The sequence below is a fragment of the Myotis brandtii genome, unplaced genomic scaffold (assembly GCF_000412655.1).
Source record: "Myotis brandtii unplaced genomic scaffold, ASM41265v1 scaffold1327, whole genome shotgun sequence".
Classification (NCBI taxonomy): Eukaryota; Metazoa; Chordata; class Mammalia; order Chiroptera; family Vespertilionidae; genus Myotis; species Myotis brandtii.
Window position 1 is genome coordinate 167,651 of NW_005354705.1, and position 23,594 is coordinate 191,244.

Consider the following 23,594-nt stretch of genomic DNA (forward strand, 5'->3'; position numbering starts at 1 on the left):
CCAGGCTGTCTTTGGTGCCCACTTTCTCTCCCAAGGAGACCCCCAATCAGTGGCTTTAAATAACATGCTTAAGCTGAAGACTCATAAATTCCCATCTCCCCCGCCCCTGACAATGGCCTAAATCACCATCTCTCCTCTATTACATTTCCCTCCTTAGGCCCTTTCAACTTGCTATTTGTTCCTTCTGCCTAGACTCCTCTCCAGACCTTCACATGTTTGGGTCCTTCTTGTCAATCCCCCCCTTAGTCTAAATATCACTTTTTAATCTCATACATGACACTTAGTACCAGCTAATATTATTTGCTTACTTGTTAACTGCGTCACCTAACTGAAATAAAAAATCCATGAGGGCAGGGACTTGGTGCTCTACTGTATTTCCAGTCTCGAACAGCCTCCTAACTAGATTCCCAGCTTCAGTTCCTGCCCCTCTCCGATTCTTTCTCCATAGGCATCATCCATTTCCCTCCTCCCCCCAAAACACACACACTTAAAGCTCTTTAATGGATTTCCACTGCATTTTAGGAGTAGAAAACCCTGTGTGTGCCATCAGCCCCTGCCTACTTCTCCAATTCACCTCATGCTCCTTTCCTCACCATTCACTAAGCTTCAAGCCATGGTATCCTTTCCGTTCTTCAAGCACAGAAGCTCCTTCCTGCAAACTTAAAAAGCTTGTTCTCGCCCTAGCTGGCTTGGCTCAGTGGATAGAGCGTTGGTCTGCGGACTGAAGGGTCCCAGGTTCGATTCCGGTCAAGGGCATGTACCTTGGTTGCGGGCACATCCCCAGTGGGAGGTGTGCAGGAGGCAGCTGATCGATGTTTCTCTCTCATCAATGTTCCTAACTCTCTATCCCTCTCCCTTCCTCTCTGTAAAAAAATCAATAAAATATATATTTAAAAAAAAAAAAAAAAAGCTTGTTCTCCTGGCTCCTTGTCATCCTTCAGGTCTCAAGTTGAGTATTGCCAATTTAGAGGATCCCCCTCAGTCACATACACTCTCATTGACCTTTTCATTTCCTGCATGATAACTATCATCATCTGTAATTATATTTATTTTGTCTTCACTTTTTTACTGGCATCATCCAAGCACACGGCCACTTCATAACAGACACTCAAATACTTTGTGGACTGAACAAACTGAGACCAAAAGAACATTCAGTATTTTATCAATACAGCCGGTGAAGCAAGTACTAGTTATCTCTCCTTAGAGCCCAAAGCATTTTATCAATATTTATATGACATAAAGTGACTATGAAAAAAAAAATCCCTTATCAAAAGCAAAGGGTAGCTAACCTTGGGCAAGTTAGGTAAGCTTTTTAAGTCTATTTCCTCACCTACATAAGGGAGATAATACCTCCCCTGTTGGAAGGTAAGTGTAGGGATGAGAGGTAACATACATAAAGTGCCTAACTAACCTATAGTAAGTGCTCCATAAATAGCTCATTAAAATAAATTACCATGAAATTGTAAGTTACAATTCTAAAACAGCAACAGTCTAGATGTTCAATAGTGATGACTGGCTGGAAAGCCATCGTCTCACTCTCTCTGTTTACCTAAAGTCTACGTCTCCTACCACCCAATGGACCTGGGTAGGAGCTCTGGCACAGTTGATCACATCACCCATATAATAAGGAATCAATCATTATTCTGAGCACTCACCTGAAATTTAAAATCATCTCTCCACGTAGAAGGCTGCTTACTTTAAAAAATAAGTTTGTCTTTTTGAAAAGAAACTTGAACGCCCTTTGAAACTGTTTAATTCAATACAGAATCTCAGAATCGCAGTTGGAATTTTCCAGTAAACCTGCCTGAGGTGTCCACCTCGGAAGGGGAAGATTCACAATGCTGGTGGCAACACGAGCATCAAATAGGGCAACTGTTGCATTTGTAAGTAAGCAACCCACGGAGTAAACCATACTGCAGACTGGTCTCACTTGCTGGGTGTGGGACAATGAAGCATGTTCTCTGTGATACTGAGATTATTTCTGAGCTATTTATTTGAGAATAAAGAATTCAGAACACCTAAGTCACAGAGGCCACAAGTATATTGTGGAACTTTAGAACCCAAGGCCTAAATGAGATCCACAGCCCTGCTCAAGTGGTCTGTGGGCGGGACATAAACAAGGCTGTTTCACAAGGCTGGCACACAGCAGAGGAAAACAGTCCCCCAGGCTCTAAAACCTAACAGACAATTTGCATAGTCCCTAGATAAGAATTTCACTTTAGGGCTAAATATTTAGAAAACAAACCAGTAAAAAAAAAAGTTCCCAAATAAACATTTTACTTTGCTTTTAGACTCACAGTCACACCTGCCCTTAAATCCTGGCTCTAACACAGTAACTGAATGAGCTTGAGAAAGTTGCCTCTCTGAGCTTCAATACAACACGAATGGATGTGCCTTTTTGTCACAGCGGGAGACAGAGTAGGTGATCAGTATAGAGAGCATACCTTTGCTGGTCAAGGCATGAGGCAAGTTACCAGGATTTCAATCTTACAGAAAAAGCAGAAGGCAGTACTTCAGTAAATGGCAGGCATTATCATAAGGCATGGGGCTAATCTATATATATAAAAGCCTAAGCGACCGTTAGGACCGAATGACCAGAACGACCGGTCGACCAGTCGCTATGACGTGCACTGACTACCAGGGGACAGACGCTCAATGCAGGAGCTGCACCCTGGTGGTCAATGTGCTCCCACAGCCAACTTCCGCAGCTGGCCAGCGACATCAGCATCTGGCGTCTGTTCCTTCCACGCCCGACCCAGCAACTGTTGCCTCCTCTCCTGACCCCAGCGGGGCCTTCAGGCCCCGGGCTGGGACAGGGAACTGGGGGTGGGTGGTGGTGGACACAGCCCCTTTCCCAGGGGGGCCAAGGGCCACTCCCTCCTCGGGGCTGATAGCCAACCTCCCATGCCCCATCACTACCCCTGTCCAGCAGGTCCTGTCTGGCAGGCCCTGTCTGACCCAGCCCCGATAGGCCCTGATCACCAGCCAGGCCTAGGGACCCCACCCATGCATGAATTTCGTGCACCAGGCCTCTAGTGTTAAATATGTGCCTCTCTCCCAAACAGCTTCCAGAGCCTCTATACAAACTGACATGGTAAAGATTTCAAAGATGCTAGGGCTCAGGCTCAGCCTTCTCTCTCCACCTCACAAGTAATCCTATATAATAAAGAGGTAATATGCAAATTGATCATTACGCCCTCACACAAGATGGCCGGCAGGGGAGGGCAGTTGGGGGCGACCAGGCCTGCAGGAGAGGGCAGTGGGGGCAACCAGGCCTGCAGGGGAGGGCAGTTTGGGGCGACTGGGCCTGCAGGGGAGGGAGGGCAGTTGGGGGCGACTGGGCCTGCAGGGGAAGGCAGTTGGGGGGGTACCAGGCCTGCAGGGGAGGACAGTTGGGGACAATCGGGCCAACAGGGGAGGGCAGTTGGGGGCAATCGGGCCTATAGGGGAGGGCAGTTGGGGGCGATTGGGCCAGCAGGGAAGCAGTTAGGTGCCATTCAGGCTGTCAGGGGAGTGGTTAGGGTGTAATCAGGCTGGCAGGCAGAAGCAGTTAGGGGTAATCAGGCAGGCAGGCAGGCGAGTGGTTGGGAGCCAGCAGTCCTGGATTGTGAGAGGGATGTCCGACTGCCCGTTTAGGCCCGATCCCTGCACGATTTTCATGCACCGGGCCTCTAGTACTTTAATAAAAATTATCAAACCTTTAGAACAGTGGTTCTCAACCTGTGGGTCGCGACCCCTTTGGGGGTCAAACGACCCTTTCACAGGGGTCACCTAAATACATCCTGCATATCAGATATTTACATGACAATTCATAACAGTAGCAAAATTACAGTTATGAAGTAGCAACGAAAATAATTTTATGGTTGGGGGTCACCACAACATGAGGAACTGTATTTAAAGGGTCGCAGCATTAGGAAGGTTGAGAACCACTGCTTTAGAAGCTTTAGGTGAGAGAGAGAGAGAGAGAGAGAGAGAGAGAGACTCTGTTGTGCTGTTAATTCCAGCAGCAGACACGAGGAAAATTGGGGGAGTTATTTAGACTCAGGGGGTCCCTTTCTCAAATGATCCATAGAAATTTCATTTTTTAAGAAAAAAGTAAAAACACTACAAAACACCTAACATGTGCCAAGTGGGTTGTTATGTTTGCATCTATTATCTCATTTAATACAATAATCCTGCAAAAATCAGAATTAAAATACTCATTTTGTAAATAAAGAAGATTGGGTAACTGAACCAGGGTCACACAGCTGGAGAGTGACAGAATGTAAGTCCAGTGTTTTAATTAATTTGTAGTCCTACAGAAAGAGGGGGTCTTCTTTCACCATCCATACTCCCTACCCTTAGCACTAGGAATTCAAGGGCCTGTGCGCTGGGAGAGCAGATTAATGGACTGCCTGAGAGAGAAGACAACAGAAATCACATAAAGTGGCTAGCAGGGAGGAAATACCTAATACTAATTTCTAGTCCCTTCTAGGGACACCAAAAAGGGATACCTACCCACCAAGCCAACCTTTCAAGACTTGGAGTGGACAGAAAAACCATCCCTGGGAACCCCCAGCATTTTAATTTTTACATCCAGGAAGTCATCTGCATTTCCTACTTTCAACTTCAGGGTACAGGAGCTATAGATAGACCCCAATTTTCTAAAGATAAAGCCCTTAATCAACATTTAGGATGTGTTTCAGTTTCCATTCTGGCCAGCTTTGTTCCAGCTGAATAGGGGTTTTTGACCTAATTGTGTCAACTACAACTAATGCTCTATTACCCTCCTTTTAATAAATTTTTCACTGGTAACCATTAAATAAAACTGAAAGGAAATCCTCAGAGCTCAGGGCCTCCCTCTCCCTGCTCTTAGCTCCAGCTCCCTTACCTTTTCATTCTTTCAGTCCCTCAAATGCCAAGTTTATTTTGACTTCAGGAACCTCCCTCAAGTTATTTTCTCAGCCTCCCACCTACCTCCCGCAGGTGGCATTTATTTCTTCAGGAAAACCTCTGACCCCGTCTGCTCTCATGGCATCTTGTACACCTCCCGATAACTTTAATTCATTCATCTGATTATTTAGCAATACTGTCTGCCAAACCTTCTTCTAGTTGCTGGGTATTCCAAGAATAAAAACTGGCAAGGTCTCTGCATTGCATGGTGATTGCATTCGGAGGGGATGAGCATTTAAGTAGCACTATATTTAACAACTGCCTAACAATTTGTATAATTCTTTTTTTGTTCTTAATCCTCACCCAAGGATATTTTTCCCATTGATTTCTAGAGAGAGTAATGGGGGGAGGTGGGGGAAAAACTGACATGAGAGAGACACAGCCATTGATTGGTTACCTCCTACACTCGCCCCTACCTGCAACCAATGTACATGCCCTTGACCAGGAATCGAACCTGAGACCCTTTTGGTCAACGGGCCAATTCTCTAACCACTGAACAAAACTGGCCAGGGCTCCATTGATTTTTAGAGAGAGCAGAAGGGAGGAGAGAGACACATCGATTGGTTGCCTCCTGCATGTGGCCAACTAGTGCCAGGAATAGAGCCTGCAACTGAGATAATGAGGTACATGCCCTTGACCAGAATCGAACCCATGACCCTTCAGTCCTTGGGCTGACGTTCAAAGTATAATTCTTTTTAAAATATTCATCTCCCATGGTTAGGTGTGGAAAGTGAAACAGGAAACAAGAGTGAGTCTACTTTACAGCATTAGTCCCAGCCTTAGTGCCAGGTAAATGTGATCACCAGGTATTTATTGAAGTATTACTAATGGTAACAGCATTAGAGCTTTAAGGGTGAGGCAGAAATTCATGCTTGAAAACTCCCCAATCATAGGGGATTGTCAAGGGCGGGGGGAAAAAAGGAGAAACATGTAATACTCTTTGTAATAATTTAAGCAATAAAAAAAATATATATATAAAAAAATAAATAAATAAAGAGGAGGAACCTGGCTATGATGATCACCTGAAAAAAAAAAGAAAAAAGAAAACTCCCCAATCATGATTCCAGGGTCATCAGCAAATTAAGGGGTTTAAACACATATAACCACATAAATATTTGTAAGGAAAAGCCTACCTCATACATGCTGAAGATAATTTTTAAATGTCTACTAAGATTACTTGAGAAGTACCGGTAAGAAAAGAGTGGTAACAGACTACTATCTAAAAGTAACAGAAAAATATTAAAACTGATGGTTTGCCGAAACCGGTTTGGCTCAGTGGATAGAGCGTCGGCCTGCGGACTGAAAGGTCCCGGGTTCGATTCCGGTCAAGGGCATGTACCTGGGTTGCGGGCACATCCCCAGTAGGAGATGTGAAGGAAGCAGATGATCGATGTTTCTCTCTCATTGATGTTTCTGGCTCTCTATCACTCTCCCTTCCTCTCTGTAAAAAATCAGTAAAATATATTTTTTTTTAAAAACTGATGGTTAATACAGCATTAGAAAACCAGAAAGAGAGAGCCTCAAAGGTAAACAACAGACCATCACTTCAGGCTTCAATGTCTCCAGGGGCTTGGGTTTGGAATGGTGCTGTGATGAGAATTGCAAAGGACACAAATAGAACACGTAAAAAGCAAATGGAGAAGTAAACTAACAGAAAAGAAATCCTAGAAGTCAAAGAAACAAACCTCCACCAGATACACCAGGTCTAAGCAGAGCTTTGCCTGTTGCTATTGACACGCACAGCACAAGCAAGGTGGAAAGAGAAACATGACAAAAGGATGTATGAAATAGAACAGAGGGTCTTGGAGCATAAAGTGTTAAGGTGGCACTATGAATAAGGGGAAGAAAAGGAGAGAGTTTTACTCTTTGCCTATATGTTCACTTGCCACTGGTAATAAATGAGCTCTTTCCTGAAGTGGTAACTGTTGTAAACAACAGAAAAACATACATAATAATCACAAGTAATAAATGTTCTTGGAAACTCCCTGGTTTCAACTAGTCTATGACAAATATCTGCAGAGGGGCCTCAGCATCTGCTATGAAGTTCAGGGAAAAGTAATTCTAACCAATGGAGTTGTGCCAAAATATCACCCTCGGGGTCTGACCAATTAAATGGCTGCTTCTTAGTGTGAAGTTTAGGAGATGACAGATTGAACACTGCAGCAGAGAAACCTACACATTCAATTTCAGCCCAGGCATTTTGCCCCAAAGGGTGAGTCAATCAGGAAAAGAAAGCAGTTCAGAGTAAAATCTCCTAACAATGCTGAAAACAGAATAAACGGACCTGCAGTTTAATTACCACAGGATCCTTCTTCCATCAAAACTGATGACAAAGCTCATCAGGAATAGAGACTGATCCCCCGCATACTCTCTTGTGCAGGAAACAGGACTTACTGGATGAGCTTTTATGGACCTTCTGAGGGAAGAAGCTGCTTTCACGAGATATTATCACAAAGACTGACTAATGGGTAACCAGGATAAAAAATGCTCACGAAGCCAGAGACCAGGGGAGAGGATTTCTGGCATTCCTGTGCCCTAAGAAAAGGCAGCCGTTCAAGATAGGCATTCAGTCTAGTATCAAAATTAGGCATTTTACCTTTCCAAAGTGGACTGCATGAGTTACTATAGCCAAATGAGCTATAGTATACAAAATGAATAAAGACTAGATTCTAGTGGTATTTAAAGCCTAGCACATAATAGATACTCAATAAAAGTTGGCTATAAATAATTTCATGAATAACTTTTTTAAGGTTTTTTAAAGTTACAAAGTTTATTTGCTATATCCCCCATCTATTTTTTTGTTAGACATGCTGATACCTTTAATCAGACTCAATCTAGTTTTCCAATGATGTTCTAAGAACTAAATGGCTCCAGGCCCCTCCCACCAGCTCTTAATTTTCTAATCCCCAAAGAACTCCTCTCTGCGGTTGTCAGAAGTGTTTATCCTGGATGCAGCCCTAGGCTGTTACATTTCTACCCAATTCTACCCCAGTGCTAAGGAGTTGGTCACTTTTCCCACAGTCCAGGAGGTTTAAACTTTCTCCCTTAGCGCCTCAACCCCTTCTCTCTACCAAATTCAAAGAATTGAACACATACACCTCTGCCCTCCACCTGGTGCTCCATAACTGCTTGCACTGCACTGAAGTCAGATGGGATTTTGTGATAAATCCAGGGTGAATTCAGACTACCCACCGCTTCCTTCCACAGTCCTTTGGCTTGGTTTGATGTTTGATCTCAATCTGAAAATTACGCTGACTTTCCAAAATGTTTTCTGCTCCTGCCAGGATGTGTGATGCTTAGTACCTATCCCAAGAAGCAGAAATGGAGATTTCTAGTTTGTCTAATATCACAAAGAAAACCTCTGTATTCTCACCATATTCTCTCCTTGTGACACGTGCTTAACCTGATCTCCAGGTTTTACTCTTTGCCTATATGTCCCACAACAAAGTGCAAACTGGCTCATCTTTCCTACTCCTTTTTTCCTGAGAAAAAAGACACCTGTAAAGAAAAAAAGAAAAAAAGACACCTGTGCTGATATCAGGAAGTAATGCTATTCTCATCGATGCTGAAATGTGCTACTACTTTGCCCATTTGGTCCTGGAATTACAAGAGTGAAAGGCTAGTCTTCTTTGCAATGTGGCAAGGATACAGAATGCACAAAAATCAGGACCAGACCTTTTCCTGCCTCATGCTCATTAGTTTATGGTTTGAGACCATCAGAATGGATCTGTTCTGAAATAACTCGAGCAGTTATAATAACCCACAAAGATCCCAAAATTAGTTATTCTATAGCCAATCCAGCCCCCCATGAACATAATGAAGCAGATTTCACAGTGGGAAACAATGAAGAATGGGAGGGGGGGTCCAGAAAATAGGGGTTCTTAAGGCTGTTTACCAGCTGAATGACCCACAAACAGATTACTTATTTAATCTCTTCTCCAGAAACTTGCCTAGGGGTAAAACAATTCAGCAGTTAGCATCAGATCCAGCCTTCAATCCTCAAAGAAACATTTTCAACTCAACGACTAATTTGTTACACTGCCTAGATTAGGAACTGGAGAAACACTCAAAAGATGTGCTAGAAATCCTGGAATCCAACAAAAGGAACCTATACTTTGAAAGGCTGGTGAACTCTAGGCTAAGATCTTCTATTGTTATTTAAAAAATAATAGCCAAGCACAGCTTGAATCCCACAGCTACCAGACAATCAGTCAATTCGGTGGTTTCATTTTATAAAACACTAGAGGTCCGGTGCCCGGATGTGTGCACAGGTGGGTCCTTCAGCCTGGCCTGCACCCTCTCACAGTGCAATCTGGGATCCAGCAGGCGGCCGGGAAGGAGCCCAAGCCGGGGTGGGCGCAGATCATCCCGGCCCCACTGTACCTGCCACCGCTGAGCAGCGCTCCTGCTGTGGAAGCGCACTGACCACCAGGCGGCAGCTCCTGTGTTGAGCGTCTGCCCCTTGGTGGTCAGTGCACGTCATAGTGACCGGTTGACTGGTCGTTCCAGTCGTTCGGTCCTAACAGTCACTTAGGCTTTTATATATATATAGATAGGGACGTAATAATGGTGCAAGCTAGGAAAACTCCAATGCCTCAGCATCAGGAAGAAAGACCTGATCCCTAGAAGAAAGACATGTATATAGGCAAGGGCAGTAATGGTCTAGGTACCTTACCTCCTTTTCAAACCAGAAGCAGACACTTCTTCAGCCACACTCAAATACTCGAAGTCTTTTTAACCACAGAAAGTTTCAAAACACAGGCACACAAGTTACAGTAAAGACAAGCACATCCTGTTTGCACTTTACTTCCTGTTCTGGGCTGTCTCTATACAGGGCTGCTCCCTAGCCACAAACAGGTAGGTAGACTTTCATATCTACCAACAACTGGTTCACTGGACAGCATTTCAATGACAATAGAACATATTATTCTGTGAGTCAGGTAAGAGTCACCTGAAAAGCACCAACAAACAAGTATGGGCCTCTTAGACAGTTTCTGGATTTCCCATGCTTCTACTAACATCTGACTTAGAGTAAACAATAAAAACACAAAAGTCCTGAGATAAGAAAATTAAGCCTGAAACAAAACTTAGAATATGGGGGCTGGGGAAAATAACAAGAAATAATGGATGTTTTTATTATTAAATGTTGGCCTCTTTTTAAATATAGAAGGAACAATTTTCTATCAGCCAGTTCCCACTGAGCAGATTCCCAGAAGCAAAACTCCGAGAGTGGTCCAACCTGCTACCAACCTGAGTCTACTTTTCAGCATTGCAAAAGCCTTAAGTTTTAGAGACCAAAGCCTCCACTTCAAGCAAAACTTTCATTGCTTTCAAAGAGGAAGTGGTTCCCCCAAGTCACATTCAGCATTGGGAGTAAACACAAGGCAACGAATATCCCCGTTTTATGGACTTGTCATTTAGCCTTTTTGGGTCTATTTTCTCATCTGGAAAGGGTTGGATTACATACTAATCTCTTAATGTTCCTTCCAGCTGTAGAAAAAATTTCAGGGATTCAATGCTAACAGTTAGCAGAAGCTTCTGTGGCTTCCTGCATTATTTCTATGGCCAAATAGGATGCCTCTAATATCCCAATCCCACAGTGTGAATATATGCATTCATCCACCTTCCAAGTACCCAAAGATGTTTTCCCTTTCCCTTGAAATGTCGATCAGAACGTTTCCCACTTGAAAGCAACAGGCTAGCAAATCTTAAGGACTGTTCTTGACACATGGTCTTTTTGTTAAGATCTTAATGCAACCACGCCGGTCATATGATTCCTGGAGAGAATAGAGCCAGCCACAAAAGGATGGAGAAAATCTGACCAGCAGCATGTGGCACTCCCACACAGTGACTGCTAATGGGGAAAGAATGAGGCAAAATCTGGGTAAAAAAAGGGAGTGGTGAAGACAAGAAGTTCTGTGAGTCAGTGCAAGAGAAAGCACAGCAAGTTTGAAAGAAAAGGAAATGGAAAAGGAGTGAGAAAAGAAAAGAAAGGAGAAATCTAAACCAACAAGCAGACACTTAAATCTGAAATTCTGTTTGTTCATTCACTCATCCAACAGATATCAAATGCTCACCGTGTGCAGGGAACTGAATTAGACACCAGAGGAGATACAAAGGTCGACAAGATAGACCTGCACAATAAGGTTCTGGTCTAGTAAGAGATAAAGGCATGTCCACAAACAACTGAAATGTATGTACTGTGCCATAAAGGAGACAGAAAATAATCCTTTATTATGAGACCCTGAGGAGAAAGTGATTACTGCCAATGAGGGATCAGACAAGGAGGCTCCATAGAAAGAATGATATTCGAAGCAGAAAACACAGCAGAACCAAGGACACCCAAGTAGGACAATCAAGGCCATATAGGTACAGTGAATAATTAGATTTGAGTTGAGACATAAGTGGGCACAAAGGGAGGGATGGTAATAATAATAACTAGTGATCCAGAGAGCCATGGCTAAACTGAATAGCTGGATTGGAGTCAGACTGAGTACTTCAAAATCAAACTCGGAATTTGAATTTAAATCCAGTGGAAAAGGAGGCGGGGAACAAGGGGAGGTTGACAAGTTAGGAGCTGGAGAAATCTCATAACTTAACCCATAAAATTAAGATAATAAAATCAATACAAAAGCAATATGTACAGATATGTAAAGTCCCTTTAAGAAGATACAATGTCTTCCAAACCAAAAATAAGGAGAGGAGGACAATGGTATTCATATATTTAAATAAAGAATGTGGCCACATCAAAGTGTGGTCAGAGGAGGCCATTTCAACTCCAGAATCACCCACGGCAGAGAAATGCTGAAGCTAGGTGACACCCCATTTTCTCTGCAGTGGGATAAGATCCTCCCTGAAACTTAAATGGAAACAGCATACAGGAGCAGCCAGGGATATGGGCTGAGTCAGAGGACTTGGTACCCATCTCAGTCCAGCATCTTACCATCTTGGAGACAGCCCTGGCTTCCTCATTTGTAAATTGAGGATAATTGCGCCTACTTTGCAGGAGGACCACTGGGAGAATTAAATGTCCTACTGTATGCAAAGCACTTAGTACAATACCTGGCATATAGTAAGCAATCAATAATCTTAGCTTTTTGTAACTGTATCCTTCCCCACAAACTATTTTATCATATTATTCCATGTTCACCAAGCAAGCTTGATATCATTACATTTCATTTCTCAGATCTTGAAAAGCAATATCCTAGCAAAATCCAGAATCCTGTTAACAGGAAAGGAATCCTTCACTCTAAAATAATAAATTGGCATTCCTTTCTCAGCACAGTCACTCAAATCTAAATAGAACCCTGTCTCCAAAAGACCTATCATTTTCAGGTGCAAAACAAAATACATTTTGTACCCTGAGAACCAGACCTAAAGCACAGTAACCAAAGCCCTCAAGGGTCTTCCTGAGAAGCTAGATAGCACCCACCAGGCCAGCCCTACATAATGCCACCCTCAATCTACAACAAGCCAATATGGATACTACTTCTCCACATTCCACCTCTATCAGACCCTTCAATCATGGCCTATGGTGAAGCACTATATCTCCCTCTCTAACCATTCTAGTGGTCAAAGATTCCATCTTACCCATCTTTGCATTCTTTCCTCTATATTCCAATATACCTTGCATCAAATAGAACCACAGTAAGTTTATTGTATGGAATGAATTAAAGCCTGGCTAGTGTGATTCAGTGGTTGAGCATCTACCCCATGCAACAAGAGGTTGCTGGTTTAATTCCCAGTCAGGACACATTTCCTGGGTTGCAGGCTCAAACCCTGGTGTGTGGTGTGGGAGGCAGCCGATCAATGTTTTTCACATCGATGTTTCTATATCTCTCTCCCTCTAAAAATCAATAATAATTTTTTTAAAAAAACTCAAAACAAAAAAGAATGAATATAAATTGCAATCTGCCATTCTTGTACCATGGAGCCTTTTTCTGATTTATTGAACTGTTATTCTGTTTTTCTTCCCCTTCCCTCCCCAAACTCTCCAACACCGGAGCTACCAAGTATTACAGAAAAGTCAGAAGACTTTATTTACCGGATTCCCAACAAATTTATACACTGGGAAAGCAATCACTGGGCTTGAAAATCTTTTATTCACCTCTAGTTGATGTTTCCACATTAACTTTCCAAAGAGCATTGTTGTTGTGAGGGTTTAGGACAGGGGTGGGCAAACTTTTTGACCCGAGGGCCACAATGGGTTCTTAAACTGGACCGGAGGGCCGGAACAAAAGCATGGATGGAGTGTTTGTGTGAACTAATATAAATTCAAAGTAAACATCATTACATAAAAGGGTACGGTCTTTTTTTTTTTATCCGGCCCGCGGGCCGTAGTTTGCCCACGGCTGGTTTAGGACATGGGGCCTGAAGTCAAAACTCTGTCTTCCTGGTGACCTTATTCATGGTGCTTAACTTACCTAGACTGCATTACCTACAGAGTACCTGGAGGTCATTAATGCAAAGCCTTACATACAAAGTGCTCCACAAATGGGAACTGTTACTATCTTCTACTTTATTTAAAGTAATCTTCCAACCCTTATCCCCTCTTCCACTTCTTTGTCAATAACTAGAAACCTCCTCACCTACTTTACCAAAACAACCAATTCCATCCATTTATTCTGAGGCAACAGTGGTACAGTGGAAAGAACACTGGAATCAGGAGTCCAGTGGTTGTCACATACTAGATATGTGGTCTTGCACTAAGTGTTTCATCTGTGTCAGATTCAACAGCAAAATGGCTATTTTAATATATTTCTTATAGAATCACTGTGATAATTAGTTGGAAAAATATGAAAAAGCATTAGGCAGATAAAGAGGGAAAAGACTAAGTGAGGTGATAAGGTTTTCAAAGGTAACTAGATTTCAAGTCCCCATTCTACCACTTAACTCGTTGTATGACTTGGACAAGTTAAATTCTCCAGTCCTCAGTTTCTTGTCAGTAAGATGGAGGAAATAACTTCACAGGGTTCCTAAGAGGTTTAAAACAACATGCAGACTACTTTGCATGTTGATTTCCCATCCTTCTCTCTGCCTCTTCTTTTCTCTCCATCTCAAAAACTCCCCTTTGTTCACTAGACCAACAGAATCCATCATTTTTGACCATCAGGCTTAATTTTTTTTTAAATAGCACATCTCCAATATATCTATGTGTAACAGCAAAGTAGACAAGTACTACTATACAAACATACTGCGTTCTATCCAAAATATAACACTAAAAAGAAATTTCAAAGGGTTAAGATAAAAATACAGAAGAACTTACTTTTAATATTTCCTTCCCATACCCCAAAGGAAGGTCTTACCTTCCCCTATAATTTGGAAATCCATTTTGGAGGTCACTACACTATTAGACAAACTGTTCAAAGACAAACATAAATGGAATAGACTTGGTATAGCTCCTAGCACAGAGTAGATGCTCAGTAAATAGTGGTCCATTACCGTTTTGAAAAACCTGTCTTCCTTCACACATACTTCTCTGTGCAGGTTTGCACAAAGTGAACTCTCTGCTCTGCCTCCCCTTCTGTTTAATTCCTAACTTCCCCAACAGAGTAGCTGGTACTCTGCTTCACTTTCACATCATACACGTGTTCTTTCACTCCATTCCACTCTACTGAAAGACCTTTCTCCAAGGACACCTATGATATTCTGACAGCTAAACGCCTGGCTTTTTCCTAAGTCCTTAACCCTCATGACCTCCCCATACACCAATGACTTACATTCTTCTTTCAGTCTTTCTCACAGGCTCCTTCTTCCCCTTCAGTTCCCACTTAGAGTGCAGTAGCTTGACTCCTTTGACTTCAAAAACCAATCTTCCTCCCTCTTCTTCCCTGGTTCCTTTTTTTGTCCTCTAAATGTCCCCTGGGGCTCCATGCTAACCATTCTTCCTTTCCTTCACTAGTCAATTACATTGGTCCCACGTTTTAAATAAATCCTGCAAATGTGTATCCCCTTCTCACTATGTCCACTGCCATACCCTGCCTTATATGCCACTTTCTTTCTCAAGAACTACAGCAAACACCTCCGTAGCTGCCCCCTCTTTGCTGCTCTATTTGCTACACAGTAGTCAGGGTAACCTTTTATTTAAAAAATATATACTCTGCTTTTTACTCTCCTGCTTTAAAGCCTTCAGTGGCTTCCCACTAAGCTTTTTTGTAAAGCCTAGACTCCCTATATAGCCCACAAAGGCCCCATGTGTTATGGGCCCTGCCTACCTTTCTCACTTTATCTCATGATGTTCTCCCTCTCTACCTGCACCTCACTGTAAGCCCTTGGTGGTCTCCTTTCAGTTCCTCAAAAATAATAAATTATTTACTGCCCCCAGGCCTACACACGTGTGGTTCCTCTCCTTCCTGGAACACTGTCCACAGCTCTTTTCACGAAGCTGGTTCCTTTATCAGTCAGACTTCAGCTCACCTTCCCTAAACACAGTTGTCTGACACACAACGGAAGCTCAAATAAGTATTCACTGAATGAATAGGTTGCATAGTCTTCATTCAGATAACTCCAAATCTAAATATCTGGAATGAATCTCACCCTTCAATTTCAGTACCTCATTTCTAAATGCCTGCTAGATATCCTGACGCCAAATTTAGCATACCAAGTACACTCAAAACCAAACCCTCATCCCTTCTGAAACCAGTTCCTCCAATATTCTGAAATTATATGAGCAATATAATCCACACATTCTGTTTCAGAACTATGATTTTCCATTCATTTGCTCCATCTGTCCAAAATTCTAATCACTCTTTAAAACTGAATTAAACTATCACTTCATTCATTCATGCATTCAATCAACCACTTATTCATTCAACAAATACTTACTGAGTACCTATTATGAGGCAGGCACTATGTTAGATACTGGAAAGCAAAGCAGACCTACTTTGTCTATCACACATCAGCCAAATAATCATACAAATATGTAATTATAAACTAAAAAATGCTATGAAGGAAAAAGTGCTAGAAACTATGAGAAAAAAGTGAAGCATCAAGAAACACTCCTTTATCAAAAAAAAAGAAAAGAAACACTCCTTTGATGATGTGCTAACTGAATGAGATGTAACTTACACTAGGCTGACTGGAAGGTAGAGCATGCCAGGTGGCGGGTTCAGCCAAGCCCTGGAAGCAGGAGACCAGCAGGCCTGTCTTAAAGCACCTACGTTCTGCCTTAAATATTATATCTATCCATCTTGTTCCCTTTCCCAACCCCATTGTCATTTTACTAAGAGTAACCTGAAGGAAAAGACACAGTGTCTCTTATGTGCCAACCTCCTCAGGAGATACCAAGTCACATGTACGGTACCTAAGGAGTCCATGCTTATAAAAAGCTTCCAGATGACTCTGATATGTAGCCAATCATATGCCCAAACTACCTATTCAATAAACGTGTATTGATTTATTCTCTCATTAAAAATCTCTAAGGTTGGTGTGGTAAAATGTTTCCAAAGTTGGTAACAATAATCCCAACCATACTCCATGCCCTTTTGCAGTGTGACTTTGACCCTCTATCCTTGTCCGTGTCCCCTCCCCTTGGATGTGGGCTACACTTGTGACTTACTTAAACCAAATGCATGGAGCAAAAGTGATGATGTATGACTCTCAGACCCAGCCCTTAAGAGGCCCTGCAACTTCCATTATGGCCCCTTGGAAGCCAACCATCATGTAAAAGGAGCCTGATCTAAATTAATGAATGATGAGGCCAAGAGAGAAATGGACCTCATGGAGGAGAAACAAGATGTCCCAGCCAACAGCCAAGCACTGCGTCCCCAGATATTTGAGTGAAGCCATGATAAATCCTCCAGTCTAATCAATATCACATAGAGCAAAAGTAATATGTCCCTCTTCCCTGAACTACTAAACCCACAGAATTATGAGCAATAAAATGGTTGTCATCTGAAGCCACTAAAAGTTTTAGGGTGATTTGTTACTCAGTAATAGATAACTGAAACAGTCAGAAATTCGACACTCTGTTTTAGCAATCATTCAAACGTTTCTCAACTTTGAAGATCAAGAAACACTTCTTCATATTCATTAAAATTACTCCTCCTTCAATTTAAGCCCATTTCCTTTTAAGTCTTTGAAGTACATAAGAACAATTAATCAAAATCCCCCTGGCAGAAACCATTCTTGTACTTGAAGACGATAATCAAGCCATGCCTTAACTTTTCCTTCTCTAGGCTAAAATCTTTCCTTTTTAAAAAACTTTTAATGATGACTTATTTTTTTTAACTTTTTAATCATCTTTATCCTCTCTTAAGTATGTGGGGACCAGAAATAGATGTCACATACCAGTATCAAACAGATTATTTCCTAGCCCTTATGGTTCATCTCTCTATAATCAAATTCCACATAGTCCCAAATATAGCATACTAGAGGTCCACTGCATGAAATTCGTGCACTTGCGGGGAGGGGGGGGCCCTCCCTCAGCCTGGCCGGTGCCTCTCGCAGTCCGGGAGCCCTCAGGGGATATCTGACTGACAGCTTAGGCCCGATCCCCATGGGAAGAGGGCCTAAGCTGGCAGTCGGACATCCTCAGTGCTGTCGCGGAGGCAGGAGAGGCTCCCGCCACCACTGTTGTGCTCGCCAGCCATGGGCCCGGCTTCTGGCTGAGCAGAGCTCCCCCTGTGGGAGCACACTGACCACCACAGGGCAGCTCCAGCATTGAGTGTCTTTCCCCTGGTGGTCAGTGCGCATTATAGCGACCGGTCGTTCCGCTGTCGGGCCGAAACCGGCTCTCCAACATCCCCAGAGGGTCCTGGATTGTGAGAGGGTGCAGGCCAGGCCAAGGGACCCCACCGGTGCATGATCGGAGCTGGGGAGGGACATGGAAGGTTGGCCAGCTGGGGAGGGACTGCAGGAGGGCTCCAGGGCGTGTCCGGCCCATCTTGCTCCATCCCGGTCAGCAGGACCCCAGCAGCAAGCTAACCCACCAGTTGGAACGTCTGCCCCCTGGTGGTCAGTGCATGTCATAGCGAACAGTTGAGTGGCCTTAGCATATCATTAGCATATTACACTTTCATTGGTTGAACGGCTGACCGGCCGACCAGATACTTAGCAGATTAGGCTTTTATTATGTTGGATTAGCACCCCCACAGTTGTGAATTACCCTACAAACTTAATCACTTACTAGAATTACTGTGAAACCTGTTCTGCTCTTAACACTTAGCTTACTCCAGCTGGCTAGGCAACTCATTTGGTTAGAGAGTCATCCCATACACCAAGTTTGTGGGTCCCTAGTCAGGACATATGTAAGAAGCAAACAATGAATGCATAAATAAGTGAAACAACAAAATGGATGTTTCTCAAAAATGAAAAAATTACCATTTTTTAAAAATACTAGGCTTACTCCATTTTGTGATGACTCCCTTCACTCATCAACTTCGTTTGACAGTCCATTTTTGTAGTAGGTTTTTAACAAATTCTAGACATTTGAAGCACAAAAGCAAAGCTTAAGAGGTTGGAGTGGGCACACCATTAATTTCCATCAAGGTCTCTTAACATTGTCAGGGCCTTTTCATAGGTGAGGCAGGCTCTGGGTACCTCCTCCTTCTACCTCAAAAATAAAGGGGCCTTCTTAAAGGAAAGAATTTTAGCATCTGCATACCGAGCAAAGGTACCTTTGCTGTAGAACCCAACATTTAACTACAAAGAGACAAACAAGTTGCTTAAGGTAATGTAAAAGCACATTTTCTCTCTGAGTCTTACCTGACTATATGCCTAGATGCCAGAAGTAGCTTTATAATCACCAGTAAAGTAGAAATAATAAAGCCTACCCAACACACGGTATTGTAGGTATCAAATAAAATGATAGAAGGGAATAATTTTATAAAGTACTATAAAAATGTTGAGCCCTAGCTGGTGTGGCTCAGTGGATAGAGCATTGGTTTGCGGACTGAAGGGTCCCAGGTTCGATTCCGGCCAAGGGTACATGCGTGGGCTGCGGGCTTGATTCTCGATGGGGAGCATGCAGGAGGCAGCTGCTCAGTGATTCTCTCTCATCATTGATGTTTCTATCTCTCTATCCCTCTCCCTTCCTCTCTACAATCAATTAAATAAGTAAATAAGAAAAAGAGATGTTTTTTTTTAAAAAATGTTAGGTGACATTATGGAACTCAGTTTTAGCAAACCCTATAAATCTTTAAACTAACTTTGAATGGTTAGCTAATGGTTTCAGGTGACATATACAGAACAAGGCACCATGGGTTCAAGTTCATCAAACAGAACTCAAAAACATGCCATTTTGTAAGAGAACTTAGAAATTTTCTTATACTACCAAGAGTAATAAAGACATTTGGACTAGTGGTTTGACCCTGAAGACCCACTTCAGCCACTGTCTGATGGAAATAGGTCAGGGGCCAGGAACTCAAGACTAGTGCCGTGGTCGGCAAACTGCGGCTCGCGAGCCACATGCGGCTCTTTGGCCTCTTGAGTGTGGCTCTTCCACAAAATACCATATGCGGGCGCGCATACAGTGCGATTGAAACTTCGTGGCCCATGTGCAGAAGTTGGTTTTCAGCCTGGACGAGACTATTTTGAAGAAGTACTGTTGATATTTGGCTCTGTTGACTAATGAGTTTGCCGACCACTGGTACTGGAAGAGACCCATAGTGCTGGAGAAATCTAAATAAGAAAGAATAACTCTATATGAGAAAGTCAGAAAAGGTGTAACATCTGAACTAAGTCTGGGGGGGGGGGGGGCACTTTGCCAGTTAGGGAGAAGGAGGCCACTAGGAAAAAGCAGAGAGTCCTAAAAGGACATTGTATAACCAGGAACTAGAAAGATGCAAAGTTCAGGAGAGAAATGTCTGGGAAAGGAGGAAATAAGACGGGTAATCGTAACAGGCAGGGCAGGGTCAAATGGTGAAGGACTTTACCTATCAGAGCTAAGCAGGAAATAAGGAGCCAATGCCACCCTGAAAACCTGAGACGGAAAAGGTTGGATTTGGCCTTTAGGAAAATAACTTTGGCAACAATATGAAGATGGAGCAGAGAAAGACCTATGTAGTGGCAAAAGTCAGGTCAAGATTTGCTAAGGTCTGAACCAGAAGTTAGAAACTCAAATGCCTAGAGGCAGAGTGGGTAAAATCTTTAGTGTGCAAGATCTGGAAGAATGGTGGTATCTGTAACCTTTGAAGAGTGCAGGCCCTGCCTAAAAGCATTCGCACACAAAATTGTAAGCCACTGGGTTCGTTAAACAAAACATCTAGTTTTCGACCTCTGGTAAATATAGGCAGTACAGTGGGAATAAAGAAAAGACACACCTCAAGCAGTACTTCAATACAGTAGGAAACAAAAGGGTTTAGTAGCTGTGGATTTAGCATACTTACAGAACATGAGGCATAAAAAGAGTAAACAGGAAGATTTTCTGGATATAATTAACAGAGTTCAAACATACAGCAATATGAGCAGATAACAGATACTGGGTAGGGGAGATAATGATATGCATGTGCTGAATTGAAGGTGCTTTTGAACAACCTGGTAGGTTTGTCGAATTAGACAAAATTTGTCAAGATCTGTGAAGTTGGAAGTAAGGATCTGAAGTTTGGGAGAAATAGCCGAGCTGGTAAGAAATACTGAGCATAGCTGAATGTATGGGTATATTAGAGATCCTTAGAGGAAGGGGGTGGGGGAAGAATGAAAACATACTCAAGGCAAGGCCTTGACTCACCTCAACATGTATGGGATAATCAAAAGAGAATGAGAAGAGACAAGGGGGCCTCTAAGCCAGATGAAGAGGGTTGCTGGGGAAAAAGAGTGGTTTAATAGTGCCAAGTGCTTTGCAGAGATTAAGTAAAATGAAGGTTAAAACCAGAACACTGGGTTTGGGAATTAGGAATTTACTGGTGATCTTCAGGGAGACATCACTAGGATAATGGAGGTGGGAGCCAAAATAAAGGGTTGCTAAGAGGATCAGAGTTGTGGAAGTAGAGTATGGGCTCTTCCTCATTCTACCCTTATTGAGAACCTACTATTTGCCAAGCACCCCGGATATAATTTTAACAAGAGAAGCTGATGCTCAATATATCATATGACTGGAGTAAACACAGGGCTTTCCTGAGTAGCCATCAGTCTTGGTGAGTAAGAAGAGACTTCATAGAGGAAATGACTTCCGGGCTGAAGCCAGTTCACTAGGGCTGAGTTGGGGCAGGGTGTCCAGAGAAGGCTTATTTGTGCAAAGACCTGAGGCAAAAGAGAACATGGATACTTGAGATAATTGTAAGGAGCAGAAGCAAACTTGGAAGGGGGCAATTACCTAGTGTTTGAAGATTTTAAAAGTTTAGAGGTGAAGAGGAGGGAGATAGGGCAATAGCCTCAATAGAATTAGGGATGAGGCGAGGTTCTTCCTGTTGTACCAAACCTGGGTTCAGTAACCTTGACATTTGGGTTCTGGCTAGGAAAGAATTCAGAGCCAAGACCCAAACTGTAAGAGAACATATATTTGGAAAATCATAGAGGTAGAAAAAGTAATTCCTAAAAGAAATGGGCTTAGGAAACAAGTTAAAGAGGTAAAGGAAGGGCCCTTGGAGCTTGGGAGTGAGGAAGCTAATGGCAACAATGCGGAAGGAGGGGGAGTAAGAGAGGGGGTCCTTGGGCTTGCTGCCAGGAGAGAGAGCGAAAAGGGTCCTGTCCTAAGGGTTTTAAGGGTGAGGATTTTAGGGGAGGTCCCAGGGGAAGATCTCAATTGCGTATTCAGCAGTTTTCCAGGAGTGTCCTTTCAGGGTTGTGGTCTCCACTGATTGACTGGCCTGTAGCAGGGCAGGGGGTCATTATTCAATGCAGCTGGTCCAGACATGGCTGGTTTTATTGCTTATCTGGGCCTGGAGCTAAAATACAGCTGAGGTCTAATGTTATCTCTAGGGAGGAAAGGTCAGGGGTTCCAAACCTCCTGACCAGCAATATGCTAGGGGAGGAAAGTCACCCTGGGGGTGTGGTCCCACTCTACAATTGTCCTTTGCTAGGCACCTGGGGCTTTCCACCCTGGTGACCTTCTGTACCTGACCCATTGTCCTTACTCTGCTCACGTCTGTCTAACTGCCTACAACACTCCTAATACCTCAGAAAAGAATATGGAAACTCACTGGTAGACTGAATTCTCTACAATTCAATATTCATGATCACTAGGTAGATAAGCAAATATGTTTGCCCTCTTTCTTTAACAATAGTTTAATTTGACTAAACTATTTCTCACAAGACACAAAAAGAACAGGAAACAAGAGCAAAGATGTATAAAGCTGTAAATCTGTTTGACTTCTCTAAGGTTGATATAATACATGGTCTAATTAGGTCTAAAACCACATCCAGATGTCAAATGAAATGAAAACTTTCCCCTGTAAGTCCCAAAGAGTTGAAGGTTTAACTTTAAGATACCCAAAGATAAGGCAGTAATCACTTCTGAATAAGGATTTTCTAGTGCAGCTCAGTCTAGCTAATGAAACTAAGAGAAATGGTCTGGGGTTACCTGATTTTGCCTGTTTCAAAACATTGCCTCGGCAGAAAGCAAGCTGCCTCCAGTTCCTGCCGCTTAGTCCTTGGAGCCATATTCCGATGAGATCATCTCAGGAACCAACAGCAGTGGCTTTCAGGCAAAGTGAATGGTGCCGCCTGGGGACGTATCTTTGGTAAGCAGGACTGCCACAGAGCGGGCAGCTACCCAGGCAGTGCTGACTCATGCCAGGCAAAACTCGCATTTCCCAAACAACTCAGCCTGAGCCAACCGCAGTCAACTGCAGCCTAGAAAAGAAGAGGTGCCCCACTGATTTTTTTTTAATCGCATTCTGATTACTGGGGACAGGTAAACTTCATTCCTCTAATGCTGGTCACTCGGTGGACTCTGGAGCCTTTACTCAGGAAACTCCGATGGTCACTTTCTGAAATTTCATCTGAGAACAGCTGGGGCTCAGGACAGCAAGATTACTGAAGGTAGCAGGTTCACTGCTCTGAGGATTTCCCCCAAGAGGCTGATAAAGAAGTCACTTTGCATTTACAAATTAGAAAGCCTAGGTCTGAGGACTAGGGGAGCTTGCTCAGTCATCACAGGCTGTTTAAACCACAGGGTGAGTTTTTGTCAGCTCTAACCAGGCTCGTTGTTCTTTCCCCCACTAGGCCTTCTCTGACCTCTATTTCCTTAGACAATTCAAGTTCTCTAATTAAGACTAATACTGGAGGATTTTTTTCATCAGCTGTCACATTCTCTATACTAATGCTAAATTACCCACCATCAGACCTACTAGATGCTAAGGAATATAGGGGTCTGTGAAAACTGCATTAATACTTGCTTTTAAAAGAAAAATCCCTAAATTTATGTTGATTCTCGTTTATTGGCCAGTTTATTTTTAAAAAATCAATTCTAGAATGACTGGCTCATCAACAGCAATTATTATTTAATTTGCCCTTACAGGCTAGAATTGGCGTTGATACTATACAAAGAAAACAAAAGATTAAGTCCTTGCTTTCTTTGTGTTTTCATTTGACAAAATAAAGAAATTAAAGTTCACATGAGATCCTTCAGTTCCCTGCTCACAATTTTCCATGGTCATTAGCTATTTCTTAGCCTAGTCATTCGAGGCACCACAGCTAGCCTCAAACTGGACGCAGCTGCCAACCCGATGGTCATTCAATAAATGTTATTAGGTCAATTAAAATATACATGTAGACCATCATAA

At 42.8% G+C, this 23,594-nt stretch overlaps 1 protein-coding gene across 3 annotated transcripts in view; it reads right to left on the minus strand.

Moving 5' to 3' along the window:
- RFFL (ring finger and FYVE-like domain containing E3 ubiquitin protein ligase) overlaps positions 1-23,594 on the minus strand; it is a 75,160-nt gene that overhangs the window by 26,185 nt on the left and 25,381 nt on the right. The window contains exon 1 of one of the 3 annotated variants that reach the window (XM_005860206.2): positions 22,391-22,554. The exons of the other annotated variants lie outside the window; for them this stretch is intronic. The gene's annotated coding sequence lies outside the window, so the exon portion shown is untranslated. Of the gene's footprint in view, positions 1-22,390; positions 22,555-23,594 lie in introns of those variants that run through there. 3 annotated transcript variants of the gene reach the window in all.